The 18,004-nt window shown below is 39.7% G+C and overlaps 1 non-coding gene across 1 annotated transcript; it reads right to left on the minus strand.

The window, feature by feature from the left end:
- Nucleotides 1–2,803: 2,803 nt before the first annotated feature.
- Nucleotides 2,804–2,907, minus strand: LOC130978775 (small nucleolar RNA R71). The gene has a single exon (XR_009086390.1). It is a non-coding gene; the product is annotated as a small nucleolar RNA R71 (small nucleolar RNA).
- Nucleotides 2,908–18,004: the final 15,097 nt, after the last annotated feature.

The following is an 18,004-nucleotide window of genomic DNA, read 5'->3' on the forward strand; positions in this document are numbered from 1 at the left end:
TGATTTCAGGGAAGAAGAGGCTAGGCAAGGAAGCAACAAAATCAATAAAGGAAGCTTGAATATCACATGTGGAGTTTAAGTTCCAGTTTAAGCTTAAACTGGAACTTAAATTACCAAGCCATATAATGCTGGGAACTATCAGTGGCGTTTAAGCTCCAGTTTAAGCTTAAACTGGAGCTTAAACGCCAAAATCATGAAAGCTGAGGAAAAGCTGAAAGTGGCGTTTAACCTCCAGTTTAACCTTAAACTGGAAGTTAAACGCCAGAAATGAGAAATGCACCAGGGAGCCATTTCCACGTTTAAGCTCCAGTTTAACCTTAAACTGGAGCTTAAACGTGTTCGACCAAAATTCTCCTCCAGGGTTGCTTTCTTCATTTCCACGTTTAAGCTCCAGTTTAAGCTTAAACTGGAGCTTAAACGTGTTCGACCATTCCACACTCCAGGGTTGCTTTCTTCCATTTCCACGTTTAAGCTTTAGTTTAACCTTAAACTGAAGCTTAAACGTGTTCGACTACTTTACCCTCCAGGGTTGCTTTCTTCCATTTCCACGTTTAAGCTTCAGTTTAACCTTAAACTGAAGCTTAAACGTGCTTGAGTTATACCACCTCCAGAAGTGTCTGGCGTTTAAGTTGCAGTTTAAGCTTAAACTGCAACTAAAACACCACTATTTGAAAAGGTTTCTGGACCAAAGATATTGCAGTTTAAGTTAGCATTTGAGCACAAACATTAACTTAAACGTACTCTGGTATGAAACCCAATTGAATATCATGGTTTATGGGATTGGGCCTGAAGGATTGATGAGTCTGGAATTTCAATTTGTTGAGTCATGTGTCATTACTTGATTATCACTAAGTTGGCTCAATGAATGTTACAGAATTGGATCAGCAGCCTCATCAGGATTATGGATCATAAACCCAAAGCAAAAGGAAATCAGGGAAAGGCCTCAAAGCCCAAGAAACACAATAGAAGCTCAATTTAGAAAGTGTATAAATAGGATAGAATTTAAGTTAGTTAGAGAACTTTTGATCATTTTTTCTAGTTTTCATACTTTTTGTAATTGAATTCAGAGCTATGACTCACTAAACCCCCTTTCATTGGGTTAGGGAGCTCTATTGTAATTCAATGAATCAATAATAGTTTTTATCTTCTTCTTCAATCTTTTCTCTTGAATTTTTGTTAGAAAGCTTCTCGATCTAATTCCATTGGTTAGTTGTCTTGGGAAAGAAACTATCCATAATTGGAATCCTTCGGAACCTTGGGAAAGGAATGGAGGATTCATGCTAGAGAAGCTTTCTCACAGTGAATTGGATTGGGGTTTGGATGGATATTGTGACATGTAATCCTACCAAATTGTGGTTCATGAAACTGTGTGGTATAATCAGTGATCGAGCGTCATCTCTTCTTATGAACATTTAAACCAAGGGATTGGGAATTTGTTTGTTTTTAGAGAGAATTGGTGAGCCAAGGGATTGGGATCCAATCATATAAGATTGCCAAGCAAAATTCAATGAACGCATTGGTTGAGGAAGGGATAAAAATGTTTTGATTCGGAGATCTCAATATCTCCTGAAACCCAATGAATTCCCCATTTCTGATCTACCACTTTCTCTTTACATTCTGCAATTAAATTCATGCAATCACCCCGATCCCTTTTTAATTTCAGCAATTTAGCTTCTCGCTCTTTAATTCATGCAATTTAAGATTCCGCAATTTCAATTTCTTGCCATTTACGTTTCCCGCCAATTTTACATTCCGCAATTCTCATCTAAATCTTGATTCCGCTCAACTAGAACACACTTCGAATCCGAATTGCTCACTCAACCAATCCTTGTGGGATTCGACCTCACTCTATTGTGAGTTTTTACTTGACGATAACCGGTGCACTTGCCGGAAGGAATTTTTGCCGATCGTGCAATTTCCTAAAATCGTAGCATCAAGTTTATGGCGCCGTTGCCGGGGATTGATTTTCGATTGACAATTCTCAAATTGGAAGTTAACTAGATTGAGCAATTTTCTTGTTTTGTTAATTCAGTTCAAGTTACTTGTTGAATTTTAATTTCTGCACTCTGTTACTTGCTTTCTTTCTTTATGCCTTTAAATTCAAGCAACTAACTCACTGACTCACTAACTATTTGAATTAATTCCTCAACTGCTCTAACCATACTCTTCCATTAACCAAGAGTATTTCACTTGTTTGTTGCCTGTGCTGTATTCTTGTATGACAGGTAGGAGAGGAGAGACATCAACTCCTCCATATACCGAACCAGAGAGGACCCTTTATAAACATAGAAGGGAAGCAAGAGGGAAGAGAGTACTGGGAGAAGAAGAATCTGAAGGAGAATCTGAGGACAATTTTGAGGAAGCTCTAGATCTCAACATGGATAGAGAAGTTCACAACCATGAGAGAGCTGATGGAAACAATGCCATTCCCGAGAGGAGGGTTCTTGGTTCATACATAAACCCAACCTCTGGGAATTGTGGTAGCAGCATTCAGAAACCACCCATTCAGGCCAACAATTTTGAACTCAAACCACAGCTAATATCACTGGAGGAGAATCATTGTTCATTTGGTGGGAGTACTAATGAAGATCCAAACCAACATCTCACAAAATTCCTGAGAATTTGCGACACTGTGAAGTCCAATGGGGTCCAGGAAGATGCCTATAAACTGCTCTTGTTCCCATTTTCACTTAGGGACAAGGCAGCTAAGTGGCTGGAATCATTCCCAAGGGGGAGCCTAACAACCTGGGATGAGGTGGAAAGCAAGTTTCTGGCACGTTTCTACCCCCCACAAAAGGTCAATAGGCTTCGATCTGAGGTTCAGACTTTTAGACAACAAGATGGTGAAACTCTCTACGAGGCATGGGAGAGGTTCAAGGATTTGACAAGGAAATGCCCACCAGACATGTTCCATGACTGGGTGCAATTGCATATTTTCTATGATGGACTTTCTTATGAATCAAGGAAGGCTGTAGACCATTCATCAGGAGGTTCATTGAACAGGAAAAAGACTGTGGAAGAAGCCATTGAAGTGATTGAGACAGTGGCTGAGAATGAGTACTACTATGCTTCAGAGAGACACAACACTAAGGGAGTCATGGAGCTGAACCATGTTGATACAATTCTAGCCCAAAACAAGGTGTTTGCCAAGCAACTAGCAGAGCTCACCAGGAAATTAGAAACAAATCAAGTGGCTGCAATACACACACAAGATCAAGAGGAAGTAAGCACTGAAGGAGGTGATTGGGAAGAGGCCAACTATGTGGGAAATCAACAAAGGCAACCATATGATCCACATTCCAACACTTACAATCCAGGCTGGAAAAACCACCCAAACTTTAGGTGGGGAAACCAGCAAACCCAACCACAAAACCACAAACCTTACAACCCCAACCAACATAACAATTCCACATACCAAAACTCCAACCAAAGATCATACCAAGCCACACAAAACACTTACTCCCAACCACCATATCATGGCCAAAATAATCAACCTGCCCAACCTAATCTGAACCAACAATTTCAAGATCAATTAAACAGGATAAAAGGAATGCTTGCAAACATGGGTCAGGACATAAGTGAGTTGAAAAGCTTTAGGGATGATGTGAGATCTACCTTAAGGAACCATGGTGAAAAACTCAAGAGGATGGAGTCTCGAGTAGGAGAGCTATCTCAACAGGCCCCCAAGTCAACTGCAGTGTTCCCTAGTGACACAGAAAAGAATCCTAAAGGGGAACAAAAGGGAGTGAGATGGGAAGAATGCAAGGCCATCACCATATTGAAGGAAGTCTCAGAAGAAGAAGGAATCAGACCCTCAGAACAGGAGCCAGAAATCTTGAAGGAAGGTGTGGAAGAAGCTAAGCAGGAAAGTGAAACTGAGCAAGCCAAGGAACTGCAAAATAAAGGCATGCTGGAAACATACCAACCAGAAGCACCATTTCCTCAGAGGTTAGGAGGAGGTGAAAAAGGGAAAACATATTCAAGGATTTTAGAGACATTTAAGTCTCTCCATATCAATATTCCCTTTCTTGAGATTCCTCAGCAGATGCCTACACATATCAAGTATTTGAAGGAATTGCTGAGCAAGAAAAGAGTTTTGAAGGGAGGACAAACTGTAATAATGAACAAAGAATGTAGTGCCCTCATCAAGAAGGACATAGTCTCTAAGAAAACAGACCCAGGAAGTTTTCATATCCCCCGCATCATAGGGGAAACAAAAATTGACAGAGGATTTTGTGATCTAGGAGCTAGCATAAATGTGATGCCTCTAACTCTTATGAAGAGGCTACAACTGAATGAGGTGAGATCCACTGATGTAATCATACAACTGGCTGACAAAACTCAGAAGCAAGCTGAAGGGGTAGTTGAGAATGTACTGGTGAAAGTGGGAAATTATTTCTTCCCCACAGACTTTGTCATTTTGGACATGGAGGAAAGCTACCTACACCCTATCATTCTGGGAAGGCCATTTCTAGCCACTGCTAGAGCGCTCATAGATGTAGAACAAGGAGAGCTAATTTTGATAATACATGATGAACAGCTCATTTTCCATGTTTTCAAACCTGCATCTGAGCCTGAACCAGAACCTGAAAAGCCTAAGGATGATAGCAGCCATCTGTGTTTGGAGGAAAGCAATCCAGCAGCTGAAACTCTGAAACAGTCCTTGGAAGGCAAAGAAGAATTGCAAGAGTTAAAGCCATAAGAATCAATAGAAACAGCTCAGAAGGATCCTCCTGGCATAAGGGTCAATGAAGAAATCCTCAAGAGAGAGGGAAGAATTGTAAAGAAATTTCCAAGAGGGTGGAGAAACAAGAAAATTCCCACTGAAGGTTTCTCTCCGGGAGATAAAGTGATATCAAGTCATTATCTACCAATCCCACCTGGCCTCAAAACCATTCCTTCCCAGCTCCCTCAAGTGTTCACAATCAGGAAAGTTCTTTCTATGGAACATTTGGAAATCATGAAGGAATCAAATGGGGACGTTTTCATAGTGAGAGGAGAGGACATCAAGCACTACAATCCACCCTAACAAGGGACAACCGTCAAGCTAGTGACGTTAAAGAAGCGCTTGTTGGGAAGCAACCCAACCTGAGGTAATACTCCTTTGCTGTTTCTTTTATTTGTTTCAATAAAAAGGTGAAGTAGTTTCTGTGCATTGCAAAGAATTAAGTTTGGTGTTTCACACCAAACAATGAATTCGTGGATCAATAATTCAAAGGGGAATGTGTGACTCTAAGTTTGGTGTTCCACCATACAGATCAACTGAACACAACAACCTTTGAATTATATGAAAGGAACAACCATTCTAAGCAATCACAGAAATGCTTAAAATCCTTAGCAGCAACTTCATTCCAAGGAGAATTCAAGGATTCAAAGAGCAGAGGAGTAAGTAGGAGACTAAGTTTGGTGTTCACACACTAACTTAAGACTCAGACACTTGCCCATACATAGTTGAGCTAACCACTCAAGTGCTTGAGAAGCAAGCAACTTCATCACTCTTTGCAAGAAAGGAAACAAGGATCTTAGAAAGAACATGAAGCAACAACTAGGAGAAGAAGGAGAAATCAAATTGTTTCCTGGCAACAAAGAGAAAACAAGAAATTTCACAAGGTGGTGTTGTTCCTTGACCATTCTTTAAAAGGCAAACAAAAGCATGCTTGTTCTGGTTTAAACTGTAATTGTTGAATCTTTCTGGAATGTGAAGTTTTTAGTATGAGTGTTGGTTTACTGCTTTGAATAAAGTGAATGCCTAGATGTTTGGATATAACTTCACCTTCTTAAACAAATGCTTGCCATGCTTGTTCTGTTTCCAAAAATAAAAGAAAAGTTTGAACAAAAGTAACTTGGCTCAATTAGTGACAAATCAAGTAGAATTAAGTGGTGGTATGCATGCTTGATTGTTTAGTCAGCTCACTGGAAATTGAGTGTAGAATTATCATTTTTGTGTAGAAGTTTGAATACTGTCTATGGATCTTGATGAATAAATGTCTTTGGCCACGAAAAAGAAAGAAAAAGAAGAAGAAAAAGCCACTGAAAAATGGCAACCAAAAAGCAAAAAAAAAATTGAGAAAATAAGCTAGGCACCAATGGTTTGAACTTCTGAGACAAATGCCTGTGGTGTTTATGTATTAAGGATATGCTTGGATGAATAGGTTCTGAGGAGTGTTTCAACACTTGGTAACTTGGGTTAACTAACCCGGGATTATCAACCAAAAGTCCATTATCAAGAGCAACCTAAATACAAAACATTTAGTCACACAAAGAGGTGCTGGGCACCAATGTCTCAAGAAGAAATGTGAACTAAAATGCCTGTAGTGGATATGTGTAGTGCACTGATAAGAAAAAGAAAATGCCAAAGGCTTGTGCAACACATGACACTGAGCAAACAAGGAGCAAAGGAGCTCTAAGAAAAAGAAAAACAAAGAAGGGAAAAGTGCCAAGGACATAAGAATAACAAGAGGCCATAGCAGTGTTTGATGGATGCAATGAAAAAGTGATAATCTTACCTGATAAGAATGAAAAAGTGATGCTGCAACTTTCTGCATAAAACCCTTCTGATGAACTTCAAGTGCTTACTAATATAGCCAATGTAATTGCTTTCTGTTTCATACTTTCTTCTCAAATAACTCAGGACTTGCTTAGGGACAAGCAAGTATTAAGTTTGGTGTTGTGATGCCAAGGCATCTTAGGCTAGTTTCACTAGCATTTTTCTGTTAGTTTTAGTTGTTTTATGCATTTTCTTGAGCTTAAAGTAACCAAGAATGGTTAAATGAATAACAAAGCAATGAACCATCCAAACAGTATGATTTTGATGCAAATTCCATGAGTTTTTAGTTATATTAATTGAATGCTATGAATGGAAGATTTCTCATGAAATTTTGCAAGACTTTGATGCAGTTGTTTGGATGATTTCAGGGAAGAAGAGGCTAGGCAAGGAAGCAACAAAATCAATAAAGGAAGCTTGAATATCACATGTGGAGTTTAAGTTCCAGTTTAAGCTTAAACTGGAACTTAAATTACCAAGCCATATAATGCTGGGAACTATCAGTGGCGTTTAAGCTCCAGTTTAAGCTTAAACTGGAGCTTAAACGCCAAAATCATGAAAGCTGAGGAAAAGCTGAAAGTGGCGTTTAACCTCCAGTTTAACCTTAAACTGGAAGTTAAACGCCAGAAATGAGAAATGCACCAGGGAGCCATTTCCACGTTTAAGCTCCAGTTTAACCTTAAACTGGAGCTTAAACGTGTTCGACCAAAATTCTCCTCCAGGGTTGCTTTCTTCATTTCCACGTTTAAGCTCCAGTTTAAGCTTAAACTGGAGCTTAAACGTGTTCGACCATTCCACACTCCAGGGTTGCTTTCTTCCATTTCCACGTTTAAGCTTTAGTTTAACCTTAAACTGAAGCTTAAACGTGTTCGACTACTTTACCCTCCAGGGTTGCTTTCTTCCATTTCCACGTTTAAGCTTCAGTTTAACCTTAAACTGAAGCTTAAACGTGCTTGAGTTATACCACCTCCAGAAGTGTCTGGCGTTTAAGTTGCAGTTTAAGCTTAAACTGCAACTAAAACACCACTATTTGAAAAGGTTTCTGGACCAAAGATATTGCAGTTTAAGTTAGCATTTGAGCACAAACATTAACTTAAACGTACTCTGGTATGAAACCCAATTGAATATCATGGTTTATGGGATTGGGCCTGAAGGATTGATGAGTCTGGAATTTCAATTTGTTGAGTCATGTGTCATTACTTGATTATCACTAAGTTGGCTCAATGAATGTTACAGAATTGGATCAGCAGCCTCATCAGGATTATGGATCATAAACCCAAAGCAAAAGGAAATCAGGGAAAGGCCTCAAAGCCCAAGAAACACAATAGAAGCTCAATTTAGAAAGTGTATAAATAGGATAGAATTTAAGTTAGTTAGAGAACTTTTGATCATTTTTTCTAGTTTTCATACTTTTTGTAATTGAATTCAGAGCTATGACTCACTAAACCCCCTTTCATTGGGTTAGGGAGCTCTATTGTAATTCAATGAATCAATAATAGTTTTTATCTTCTTCTTCAATCTTTTCTCTTGAATTTTTGTTAGAAAGCTTCTCGATCTAATTCCATTGGTTAGTTGTCTTGGGAAAGAAACTATCCATAATTGGAATCCTTCGGAACCTTGGGAAAGGAATGGAGGATTCATGCTAGAGAAGCTTTCTCACAGTGAATTGGATTGGGGTTTGGATGGATATTGTGACATGTAATCCTACCAAATTGTGGTTCATGAAACTGTGTGGTATAATCAGTGATCGAGCGTCATCTCTTCTTATGAACATTTAAACCAAGGGATTGGGAATTTGTTTGTTTTTAGAGAGAATTGGTGAGCCAAGGGATTGGGATCCAATCATATAAGATTGCCAAGCAAAATTCAATGAACGCATTGGTTGAGGAAGGGATAAAAATGTTTTGATTCGGAGATCTCAATATCTCCTGAAACCCAATGAATTCCCCATTTCTGATCTACCACTTTCTCTTTACATTCTGCAATTAAATTCATGCAATCACCCCGATCCCTTTTTAATTTCAGCAATTTAGCTTCTCGCTCTTTAATTCATGCAATTTAAGATTCCGCAATTTCAATTTCTTGCCATTTACGTTTCCCGCCAATTTTACATTCCGCAATTCTCATCTAAATCTTGATTCCGCTCAACTAGAACACACTTCGAATCCGAATTGCTCACTCAACCAATCCTTGTGGGATTCGACCTCACTCTATTGTGAGTTTTTACTTAACGATAACCGGTGCACTTGCCGGAAGGAATTTTTGCCGATCGTGCAATTTCCTAAAATTGTAGCATCAAGAGGAAGCTAAGAGAAGCTAAAGCACAACTCTTTGGAGAGGGCCTGACAGAAATCTTCAAAAAAGAAGAAGACATGGCAGCCGAAAATAACAACAATGCCAACAATGCAAGGAAGGTGCTTGGTGACTTTACTGCACCAACTCCTGACTGCTTTGGGAGAAGCATCTCTATTCCTGCCATTGGAGCAACCAACTTTAAGCTTAAGCCTCAATTATTTTCTCTGATGCAACATAATTGCAAGTTTCATGGACTTCCATTGGAAGATCCTCATCAATTCTTGGCTAAATTTTTGCAAATCTGTGACATTGTTAAGACCAATGGAGTTGATCCCGAGGTCTATAGACTTATGCTTTTCCCTTTTGCTGTAAGAGACAAAGCTAGTATATGGTTGAACTCACAACCTAGAGACAGCCTGAACTCTTGGAAAAAGCTGGTCAATACCTTCTTAGCTAAATTCTTTCCACCTCAAAAGATGAGTAAGCTTAGAGTGGAAGTTCAAACCTTCAAATAGAAGGAAGGTGAATCCCTCTATTAAACTTGGGAAAGATACAAGAAATTGATTAAAAGGTGTCCTTCTGACATGCTTTCAAAATGGAGCATCATAGGTATCTTCTATGATGGTCTGTCTGAGTTATCCAAGATGTCATTGGACCATTCTGCAGGTGGATCTATTCATCTGAAGAAAATGCTTGTAGAAGCCTAGGAACTCATTGAAATAGTTGCAAATAATCAGTTCATGTACACTTCTGAAAGAAATCCTGTGAACAATGGGACAACTCAAAAGAAAGGAGTTCTTGAGATTGATACCCTGAATGCCATATTGGCTCAGAACAAATTATTGACTCAGCAAGTCAATATGATTTCTCAGAATCTGACTGGATTGTAAGCTACATCTGACAGTGCTAAAGAAGCCTCCTCTGAAGGAGAGGCTTACGACCCTGAGAATTCTGTAATGGAAGAGGTGAATTACATGGGAGAACCCTATGGAAACACCTATAATTCTTCATGGAGGAATCACCCAAATTTCTCATGGAAGGATCAATAGAAGCCTCAATAAGGCCTCAATAACAATAATGGTGGGAGAAACAGGTTTGGCAATAGCAAACCTTTCCCATCATGTTCTCAACAACAAACAGAGAATTTTGAGCAGAGCCTCTCTAGCTTAGTAAACATAGTCTCTGATCTATCTAAGTCCACCCTCAGTTTCATGACTGAGGCATGGTCCTCCATAAGAAATTTGGAGGCACAAATGGGGTCAGCTGAGTAAAAAGGTTATTGAAACTCCTCCTAGCACTCTCCCAAGCAATACAGAAGAAAATCCCAAGAGAGAGTGCAAGGCCATAACCATGACCAACATGGCCAAGCCTAGAGAGTGTAAAGAGGACGTGATTCCCAGTGAGAAAAACCTCATGGGATTTCTTCTGAACGAAAAAAAGTTCCCCTTTGAGGAACCAAGGGAATCTGAGGCTCATACAGAGACCATAGAGATTCCATTGAACCTACTTCTGCCATTCGTGAGCTCTAATGAGTATTGGTGCACAAAATTGTGATCATCAATGGCGCCATCAACATGGTACGCTCAATTGCAATCTCAGCTCTTTATCACAACTTCGCACAACTAACCAGCAAGTGTACTGGGTCATCCAAGTAATAAACCTTACGCGAGTAAGGGTCGATCCCACGGAGATTGTTGGTATGAAGCAAGCTATGGTCATCTTGTAAATCTCAGTCAGGCAGATTCAAATGGTTATGGAGGATTAATGATTAAAAGATGAATAAAACATCAAATAAAGATAGAGATACTTATGTAATTCATTGGTGAGAATTTCAGATAAGCGTATGGAGATGCTTTGTCCCTTCCGTCTCTCTGCTTTCCTACTGTCTTCATCCAATCCTTCTTACTCCTTTCCATGGCAAACTGTATGTAGGGTTTCACCGTTGTCAGTGGCTACCACCCATCCTCTCAGTGAAAATGTTCAACGCGCTCTGTCATAGCACGGCTATTCGGCTATCGGTTCTCGATCATGTCGGAATAGAATCCATTGATTCTTTTGCGTCTGTCACTAACGCCCCACAATCGCGAGTTTGAAGCTCGTCACAGTCATTCAATCCTTGAATCCTACTCAGAATACCACAGACAAGGTTTAGACCTTCCGGATTCTCTTGAATGGCGTAATCAATTCTAGCTTATACCACGAAGATTCTGATTAAGGAATCCAAGAGATAAACATTCAAGCCTTGTTTGCTTGTAGAACGGGAGTGGTTGTCAGGCACGCGTTCATAAGTGAGAATAATGATGAGCGTCACATAATCATCACATTCATCAAGTTCTTGAGTGCGAATGAATATCTCTGAATAAGAATAAGCTGAATTGAATAGAAGAACAATAGTAATTGCATTAATACTCGAGGTACAGCAGAGCTCCACACCTTAATCTATGGTGTGTAGAAACTCCACCGTTGAAAATACATAAGAACAAGGTCTAGGCATGGCCGAATGGCCAGCCCCCATGATCTAAGAACTAGACATCCAAAGATTGAAAGACGAAATACAATAGCAAAAGGTCCTATTTGTAGAGAACTAGTAGCCTAGGGTTTACATAGATGAGTAAATGACATAAAAATCCACTTCCGGGCCCACTTGGTGTGTGCTTGGGCTGAGCATTGAAGCTTTCATGTGTAGAGACTTTTCTTGGAGTTAAACGCCAGCTTTTGTGCCAGTTTGGGCGTTTAACTCCCATTCTTGTGCCAGTTCCGGCGTTAAACGCCAGAATTCTTGAGCTGACTTGAAACGCCTGTTTGGGCCATCAAATCTTGGGCAAAGTATGGACTATTATACATTGCTAGAAAGCCCAGGATGTCTACTTTCCAACGCAGTTGAGAGCGCGCCAATTAGGTATCTGTAGCTCCAGAAAATCTACTTCGAGTTCAGGGAGGTCAGAATCCAACAACATCTGCAGTCCTTTTCAGCCTCTGAATTAGATTTTTGCTCAGGTCCCTCAATTTTAGCCAGAAAATACCTGAAATCACAGAAAAACACACAAACTCATAGTAAAGTCCAAAAAAGTGAATTTTAACTAAAAAGTAATAAAAATATAATAAAAACTAACTAAAACATACTAAAAACAATGCCAAAAAGCGTATAAATTATCCGCTCATCACAACACCAAACTTAAATTGTTGCTTGTCCCCAAGCAACTGAAAATCAAATAAGATAAAAAGAAGAGAATATGCAATGAATTCCAAAAACATCTATGAAGATCAGTATTAATTAGATGAGCGGGGCTTTTAGCTTTTTGCTTTTGAACAGTTTTGGCATCTCACTCTATCCTTTGAAATTCAGAATGATTGGCTTCTATAGGAACTCAGAATCCAGATAGTGTTATTGATTCTCCTAGTTAAGTATGATGATTCTTGAACACAGCTACTTTATGAGTCTTAGCCGTGGCCCAAAGCACTCTGTCTTCCAGTATTACCACCGGATACATACATGCCACAGACACATAACTGGGTGAACCTTTTCAGATTGTGACTCAGCTTTGCTAGAGTCCCCAATTAGAGATGTCCAGGGTTCTTAAGCACACTCTTTTTGCCTTGGATCACAACTTTATTTTATTTTATTTTATTTTTCTTTTTCCTTCCTTCTCTTTTTTTTTTCATTTATTTTGTTTTGTATTCACTACTTTTTCTTCTTCAAGAATTATTTTTATGATTTTTCAGATCCTCAGTAACATGTCTCCTTCTTCATCATTCTTTCAAGAGCCAACATTCATGAACAATAAATTCAAAAGACATATGCACTATTCAAGCATACATTCAGAAACCAAAAGTATTGTCACCACATCAAAATAATTAATCTGTTATAAAATTTAAAATTCATGCAATTCCTCTCTTTTTTAATTAAGAACATTTTTTCATTTAAGAAAGGTGATGGATTCATAGGACATTCATAACTTTAAGGCATAGACACTAAGACACTAATGATCATAAGACACAAACATAGATAAACATAAGCATAAAAATTCGAAAAACAGGAAAATAAAGAACAAGGAGATTAAAGAACGGGTCCACCTTAGTGATGGCGGCTTGTTCTTCCTCTTGAAGATCTTATGGAGTGCTTGAGCTCCTCAATGTCTCTTCCTTGTCTTTGTTGCTCCTCTCTCATGATTTTTGGATCATCTCTAATTTCATGGAGGAGGATGGAATGTTCTTGGTGCTCCACCCTTAGTTGTCCCATGTTGGAACTCAATTCTCCTATGGAGGTGTTGATTTGATCCCAATAGTTTTGTGGAGGAAAGTGCATCCCTTAAGGCATCTCAGGGATTTCATGATGAGTGGGATCTCTTGTTTGCTCTATCTTTTTTTTAGTGATGGGCTTGTCCTCATCAATGAGGATGTCTCCCTCTATGTCAATTCCAACTGAATAACAGAGGTGACAAATGAGATGAGGAAAGGCTAACCTTGCCAAGGTAGAGGACTTGTCCGCCACCTTATAAAGTTCTTGGGCTATAACCTTATGAACTTCTACTTCCTCTCTAATCATGATGCTATGAATCATGATAGCCCGGTGTATAGTAACTCCGGACCGGTTGCTAGTGGGAATGATTGAGCGTTGGATAAACTCCAACCATCCCCTAGCCACGGGCTTGAGGTCATGCCTTCTCAGTTGAACCGGCTTCCCTCTTGAATCTCTCTTCCATTGAGCGCCCTCTTCACAAATGTCTCTAAGGACTTGGTCCAACCTTTGATCAAAGTTGACCCTTCTAGTGTAAGGGTGTTCATCTCCTTGCATCATGGGCAAGTTGAATGCCAACCTTACATTTTCCGGACTAAAATCTAAGAATTTCCCCCGAACCATTGTAAGCCAATTCTTTGGGTCCGGGTTCACACTTTGATCATGGTTTTTGGTGATCCATGCATTGGCATAGAACTCTTGAACCATTTAGATTCCGACCTGTTGAATGGGGTTGGTAAGAACTTTCCAACCTCTTCTTCGGATCTCATGTCGGATCTCTGGATATTCACTCTTTTTGAGTTTGAAAGGGACCTCGGGGAACACCTTCTTCATGGCCACAACTTCATAGAAGTGGTCTTGATGCACCTTTGAGATGAATCTCTCCATCTCCCATGACTTAGATGTGGAAGCTTTTGCCTTTCCTTTCCTCTTTCTAGAGGTTTCTCCGGCCTTAGGTGCCATAAATGGTTATGGAAAAACAAAAAGCTTTAGCTTTTACCACACCAAACTTAGAAGGTTTGCTCGTCCTCGAGCAAAAGAAGAAAGAAGAGAGTAGAAGAAGAAAAAATAGAGGAGATTGAAGGGGCTTTGTGGTTCGGCAAAGGGGGAGAAGTAGTGTGTAGGTTGTGTGAAAATGAAGGAGTGAAGATGGGTTTATATTGGAGTGGAGAAGGGGTGTATGGTTTGGCCATGTATGGGTGGGTTTGGGAGGGAAAGTGGTTTGAATTTGAATGGTAAGGTAGGTGGGGTTTTATGATGGATGGAAGTGAGTGGTAAAGAGAATGGTAGGATTTGATACATGAGGAGTTTTTGGGGAAGAGGTGTTGAGGTGATTAGTGAATGGGTGAAGAAGAGAGAGAGTGGTGGGGTAGGTGGAGATCCTGTGGGGTCCACAGGTCCTGAGGTGTCAAGGATAATTCATCCCTGCACCAAGTAGCGAGCAAAATTGCTCTTTCTGCCAATCCTGGCGTTAAACGCCGGGCTGGTGCCCATTTCTGGCGTTTAACGCCAGCTTGATGCGCATTCCTGGCATTAAACGCCAGTCTGGTGCCCCTTTCTGGCGTTAAACGCCCAAAATAGCGCCAGACTGGGCGTTAAACGCACATTTGCTGCCCTTACTGGCGTTTAAACTCCAGCACGGTTTTCCTCCAGGATGTGCTGTTTTTCATTCTGTTTTTGCTTTTTCAATAGATTTTGTGACTTCCCATGATCATCAACCTATAGAAAACATAAAATAACAAAGGAAAATAGATAAATATAGCATTGGGTTGTCTCCCAACAAGCGCTTCTTTAATGTTAGTAGCTTGACAGTGGGCTCTCATGGAGCCTCATAGATACTCAGAGCAATGTTGGAACCTCTCAACACCAAGCTTAGAGCTTGAATGTGGGGGTTCAACACCAAACTTTGAATTTCGTTGTGGCCTCCCAACACCAAACTTAGAGTTTGACTGTGGGGGCTCTGTTTGACTCTGTTTTGAGAGAAGCTCTTCATGCTTCCTCTCCATGGTAATAGAGGGACATCCTTGAGCCTTAAACACAAAGGATTCTTCATTCACTTGAATGATCAATTCTCCTCTGTCCACATCAATCACAGCCTTTGATGTGGCTAGGAAGGGTCTGCCAAGGATGATAGATTCATCCATGCACTTCCCAGTCTCTAGGACTATGAAATCAGCAGGGACGTAATGGTCTTCAACCTTTACCAGAACATCCTCTACAATTCCATAAGCTTGTTTTCTTGAATTGTCTGCCATCTCTACTGAGATTCTTGCAGCTTGTACCTCAAAGATCCCTAGCTTCTCCATTACAGAGAGAGGCATGAGGTTTATACTTGACCCTAGGTCACACAGAGCCTTCTCAAAGGTCATGGTGCCTATGGTACAAGGTATTGAGAACTTCCCAGGGTCCTGTCTCTTTTGAGGTAATCTCTGCCTAGTCAAGTCATCCAGTTCTTTGGTGAGCAAAGGAGGTTCATCCTCCCAAGTCTCATTACCAAATAACTTGTCATTTAGCTTCATGATTGCTCCAAGGTATTTAGCAACTTGCTCTTCAGTGACATCTTCATCCTCTTCAGAGGAAGAATACTCATCAGAGCTCATGAATGGCAGAAGTAAATACAATGGAATCTCTATGGTCTCATTATGAGCCTCAGATTCCCATGGTTTCTCATTAGGGAACTCATTGGAGGCCAGTGGATGTCCATTGAGGTCTTCCTCAGTGGCGATCACTGCCTCTTCCTCCTCTCCAAGTTCGGCCATGTGGGTCATGTTAATGGCCTTGCATTCTCCTTTTGGATTCTCTTCTGTATTGCTTGGAAGAGTACTAGGAGAGAGTTCAGTAATTTCCTTGCTCAGCTATCCCACTTGTGCCTCCAAGTTTCTAATGGAGGACCTTGTTTCAGTCATGAAATTTTGAGTGGTTTTGATTAGATCAGAGACCATGGTTGCTAAGTCAGAGTGGCTCTGCTTAGAATTCTCTGTCTGTTGCTGAGAAGATGATGGAAAAGGCTTGCCATTGCCAAACCTGTTTCTTCCACCATTATTGTTGTTGAAACCTTATTGAGGTCTTTATTGATCCTTCCATGAGAGATTTGGATGATTTCTCCATGAAGGATTATAGGTGTTTCCATAGGGTTCTCCCATGTAATTCACCTCTTCCATTGAAGGGTTCTCATGATAATAAGCTTCTTCTTCAAATGAAGCGTCCTTAGTACTGCCTGGTGCAGCTTGCATTCCAGACAGATTTTGAGAAATTATATTGACTTGCTGAGTCAATATTTTGTTCTGAGCCAGTATGGCATTCAGAGTATCAATCTCAAGAATTCCTTTCTTCTGATTCGTCCCATTGTTCACAGGATTCCTTTCAGAAGTGTACATGAATTGGTTATTTGCAACCATTTCAATGAGTTCTTGAGCTTCTGCAGGTGTCTTCTTCAGATGAAGAGATCCTCCAGCAGAGCTGTCCAATGACATCTTGGACAGTTCAGACAGACCATCATAGAAGATACCTATGATGCTCCATTCAGAAAGCATGTCAGAGGGACACTTTCTGATCAATTGTTTGTATCTTTCCCAAGCTTCATAGAGGGATTCGCCTTCCTTCTGTCTGAAGGTTTGGACTTCCACTCTAAGCTTACTCAATTTTTGAGGTGGAAAGAACTTTGCCAAGAAGGCATTGACTAGCTTTTCCCAATAGTTTAGGCTTTCTTTAGGTTGTGAGTCCAACCATATCCTAGCTCTGTCTCTTACAGCAAAAGGGAATAGCATAAGTCTGTAGACCTTAGGGTCAACCCCATTAGTCTTGACAGTGTCACAGATTTGCAAGAATTCAGCTAAAAACTGATGAGGATCTTCCAATGGAAGTCCATGGAACTTGCAGTAAAGTCACCCAACACCTTCCTTGCATTGTTGGCATTGTTGTTGTTTTTGGCTGCCATGGGTTCTTCTTCTTTGAAGATTTCTGTTAGGTCCTCTACAGAGAGTTGTGCTTTAGCCTCTCTTAGCTTTCGCTTCTCTTAGCTTTTGCTTCAAGGTCCTTTCAGGTTCAGGGTCATCCTCAACAAGAATGCTTTTGTCTTTGCTCCTGCTCATATGAAAGAGAAGAAAACAAGAAAATATGGAATCCTCTATGTCACAGTATAGAGACTCCTTGAGGTGTCAGAGGAAAAGAAAAATAGAAGGAAGAGGTAGAAGAATTCGAACTTATCAAGAAAGATAGATTTCGAATTGTGCATTGAGGAGGAGTGTTAGTCCATAAATAGAAGGATGTGAGAAGAGGGGAAGAAATTTTCGAAAATTAAAGTGAATTTAAAAAAAATTTAAAAAAAAGTAATTGATTTTTGAAAACTAAGATTGGGAAAGAAATTAAGTGATTTTTTTTAAAAAGATTTTGAAATCAGAAATAAAAAAGATATGATTGAAAACTATTTTGAAAAAGATGTGATTAAAAGATATGATTGAGAAGATATGATTTGAAAAACAAGTTAAAAAGATTTGATTTTTAAAATTAATGACTTGGCTAACAAGAAAAGATATGATTCAAACATTAAACCTTTCTCAACAGAAAAGGCAACATACTTGAAATGTTGAATCAAATCATTAATTGTTAGCAAGTATCTTTGAAAAAAAAAAGAAAGAAATTGATTTTGAAAATATATGATTGAAAAGATTTGATTTGAAAAAGATTTAATTTTGAAAAAAATGAAAACTTGAAAAAAATTTGAATTAAAAACAAAATCTTCCCTCTTGTGCCATCCTGGCGTTAAACGCCCAGAATGGTATACATTCTGGCGTTTAACGCCCAAAACTCACCCCTTTTGGGCGTTAAACGCCCAGCCGGGTACCCTGGCTGGCATTTTAATGCCAGTTTTCCTTCTTCACTGAGCATTTTGAACGCCCAGCTTTTTCTGTGTAATTCCTCTGCTGTAT

The sequence above is a fragment of the Arachis stenosperma genome, chromosome 4 (assembly GCF_014773155.1).
Source record: "Arachis stenosperma cultivar V10309 chromosome 4, arast.V10309.gnm1.PFL2, whole genome shotgun sequence".
In the NCBI taxonomy this organism is placed as follows: Eukaryota; Viridiplantae; Streptophyta; class Magnoliopsida; order Fabales; family Fabaceae; genus Arachis; species Arachis stenosperma.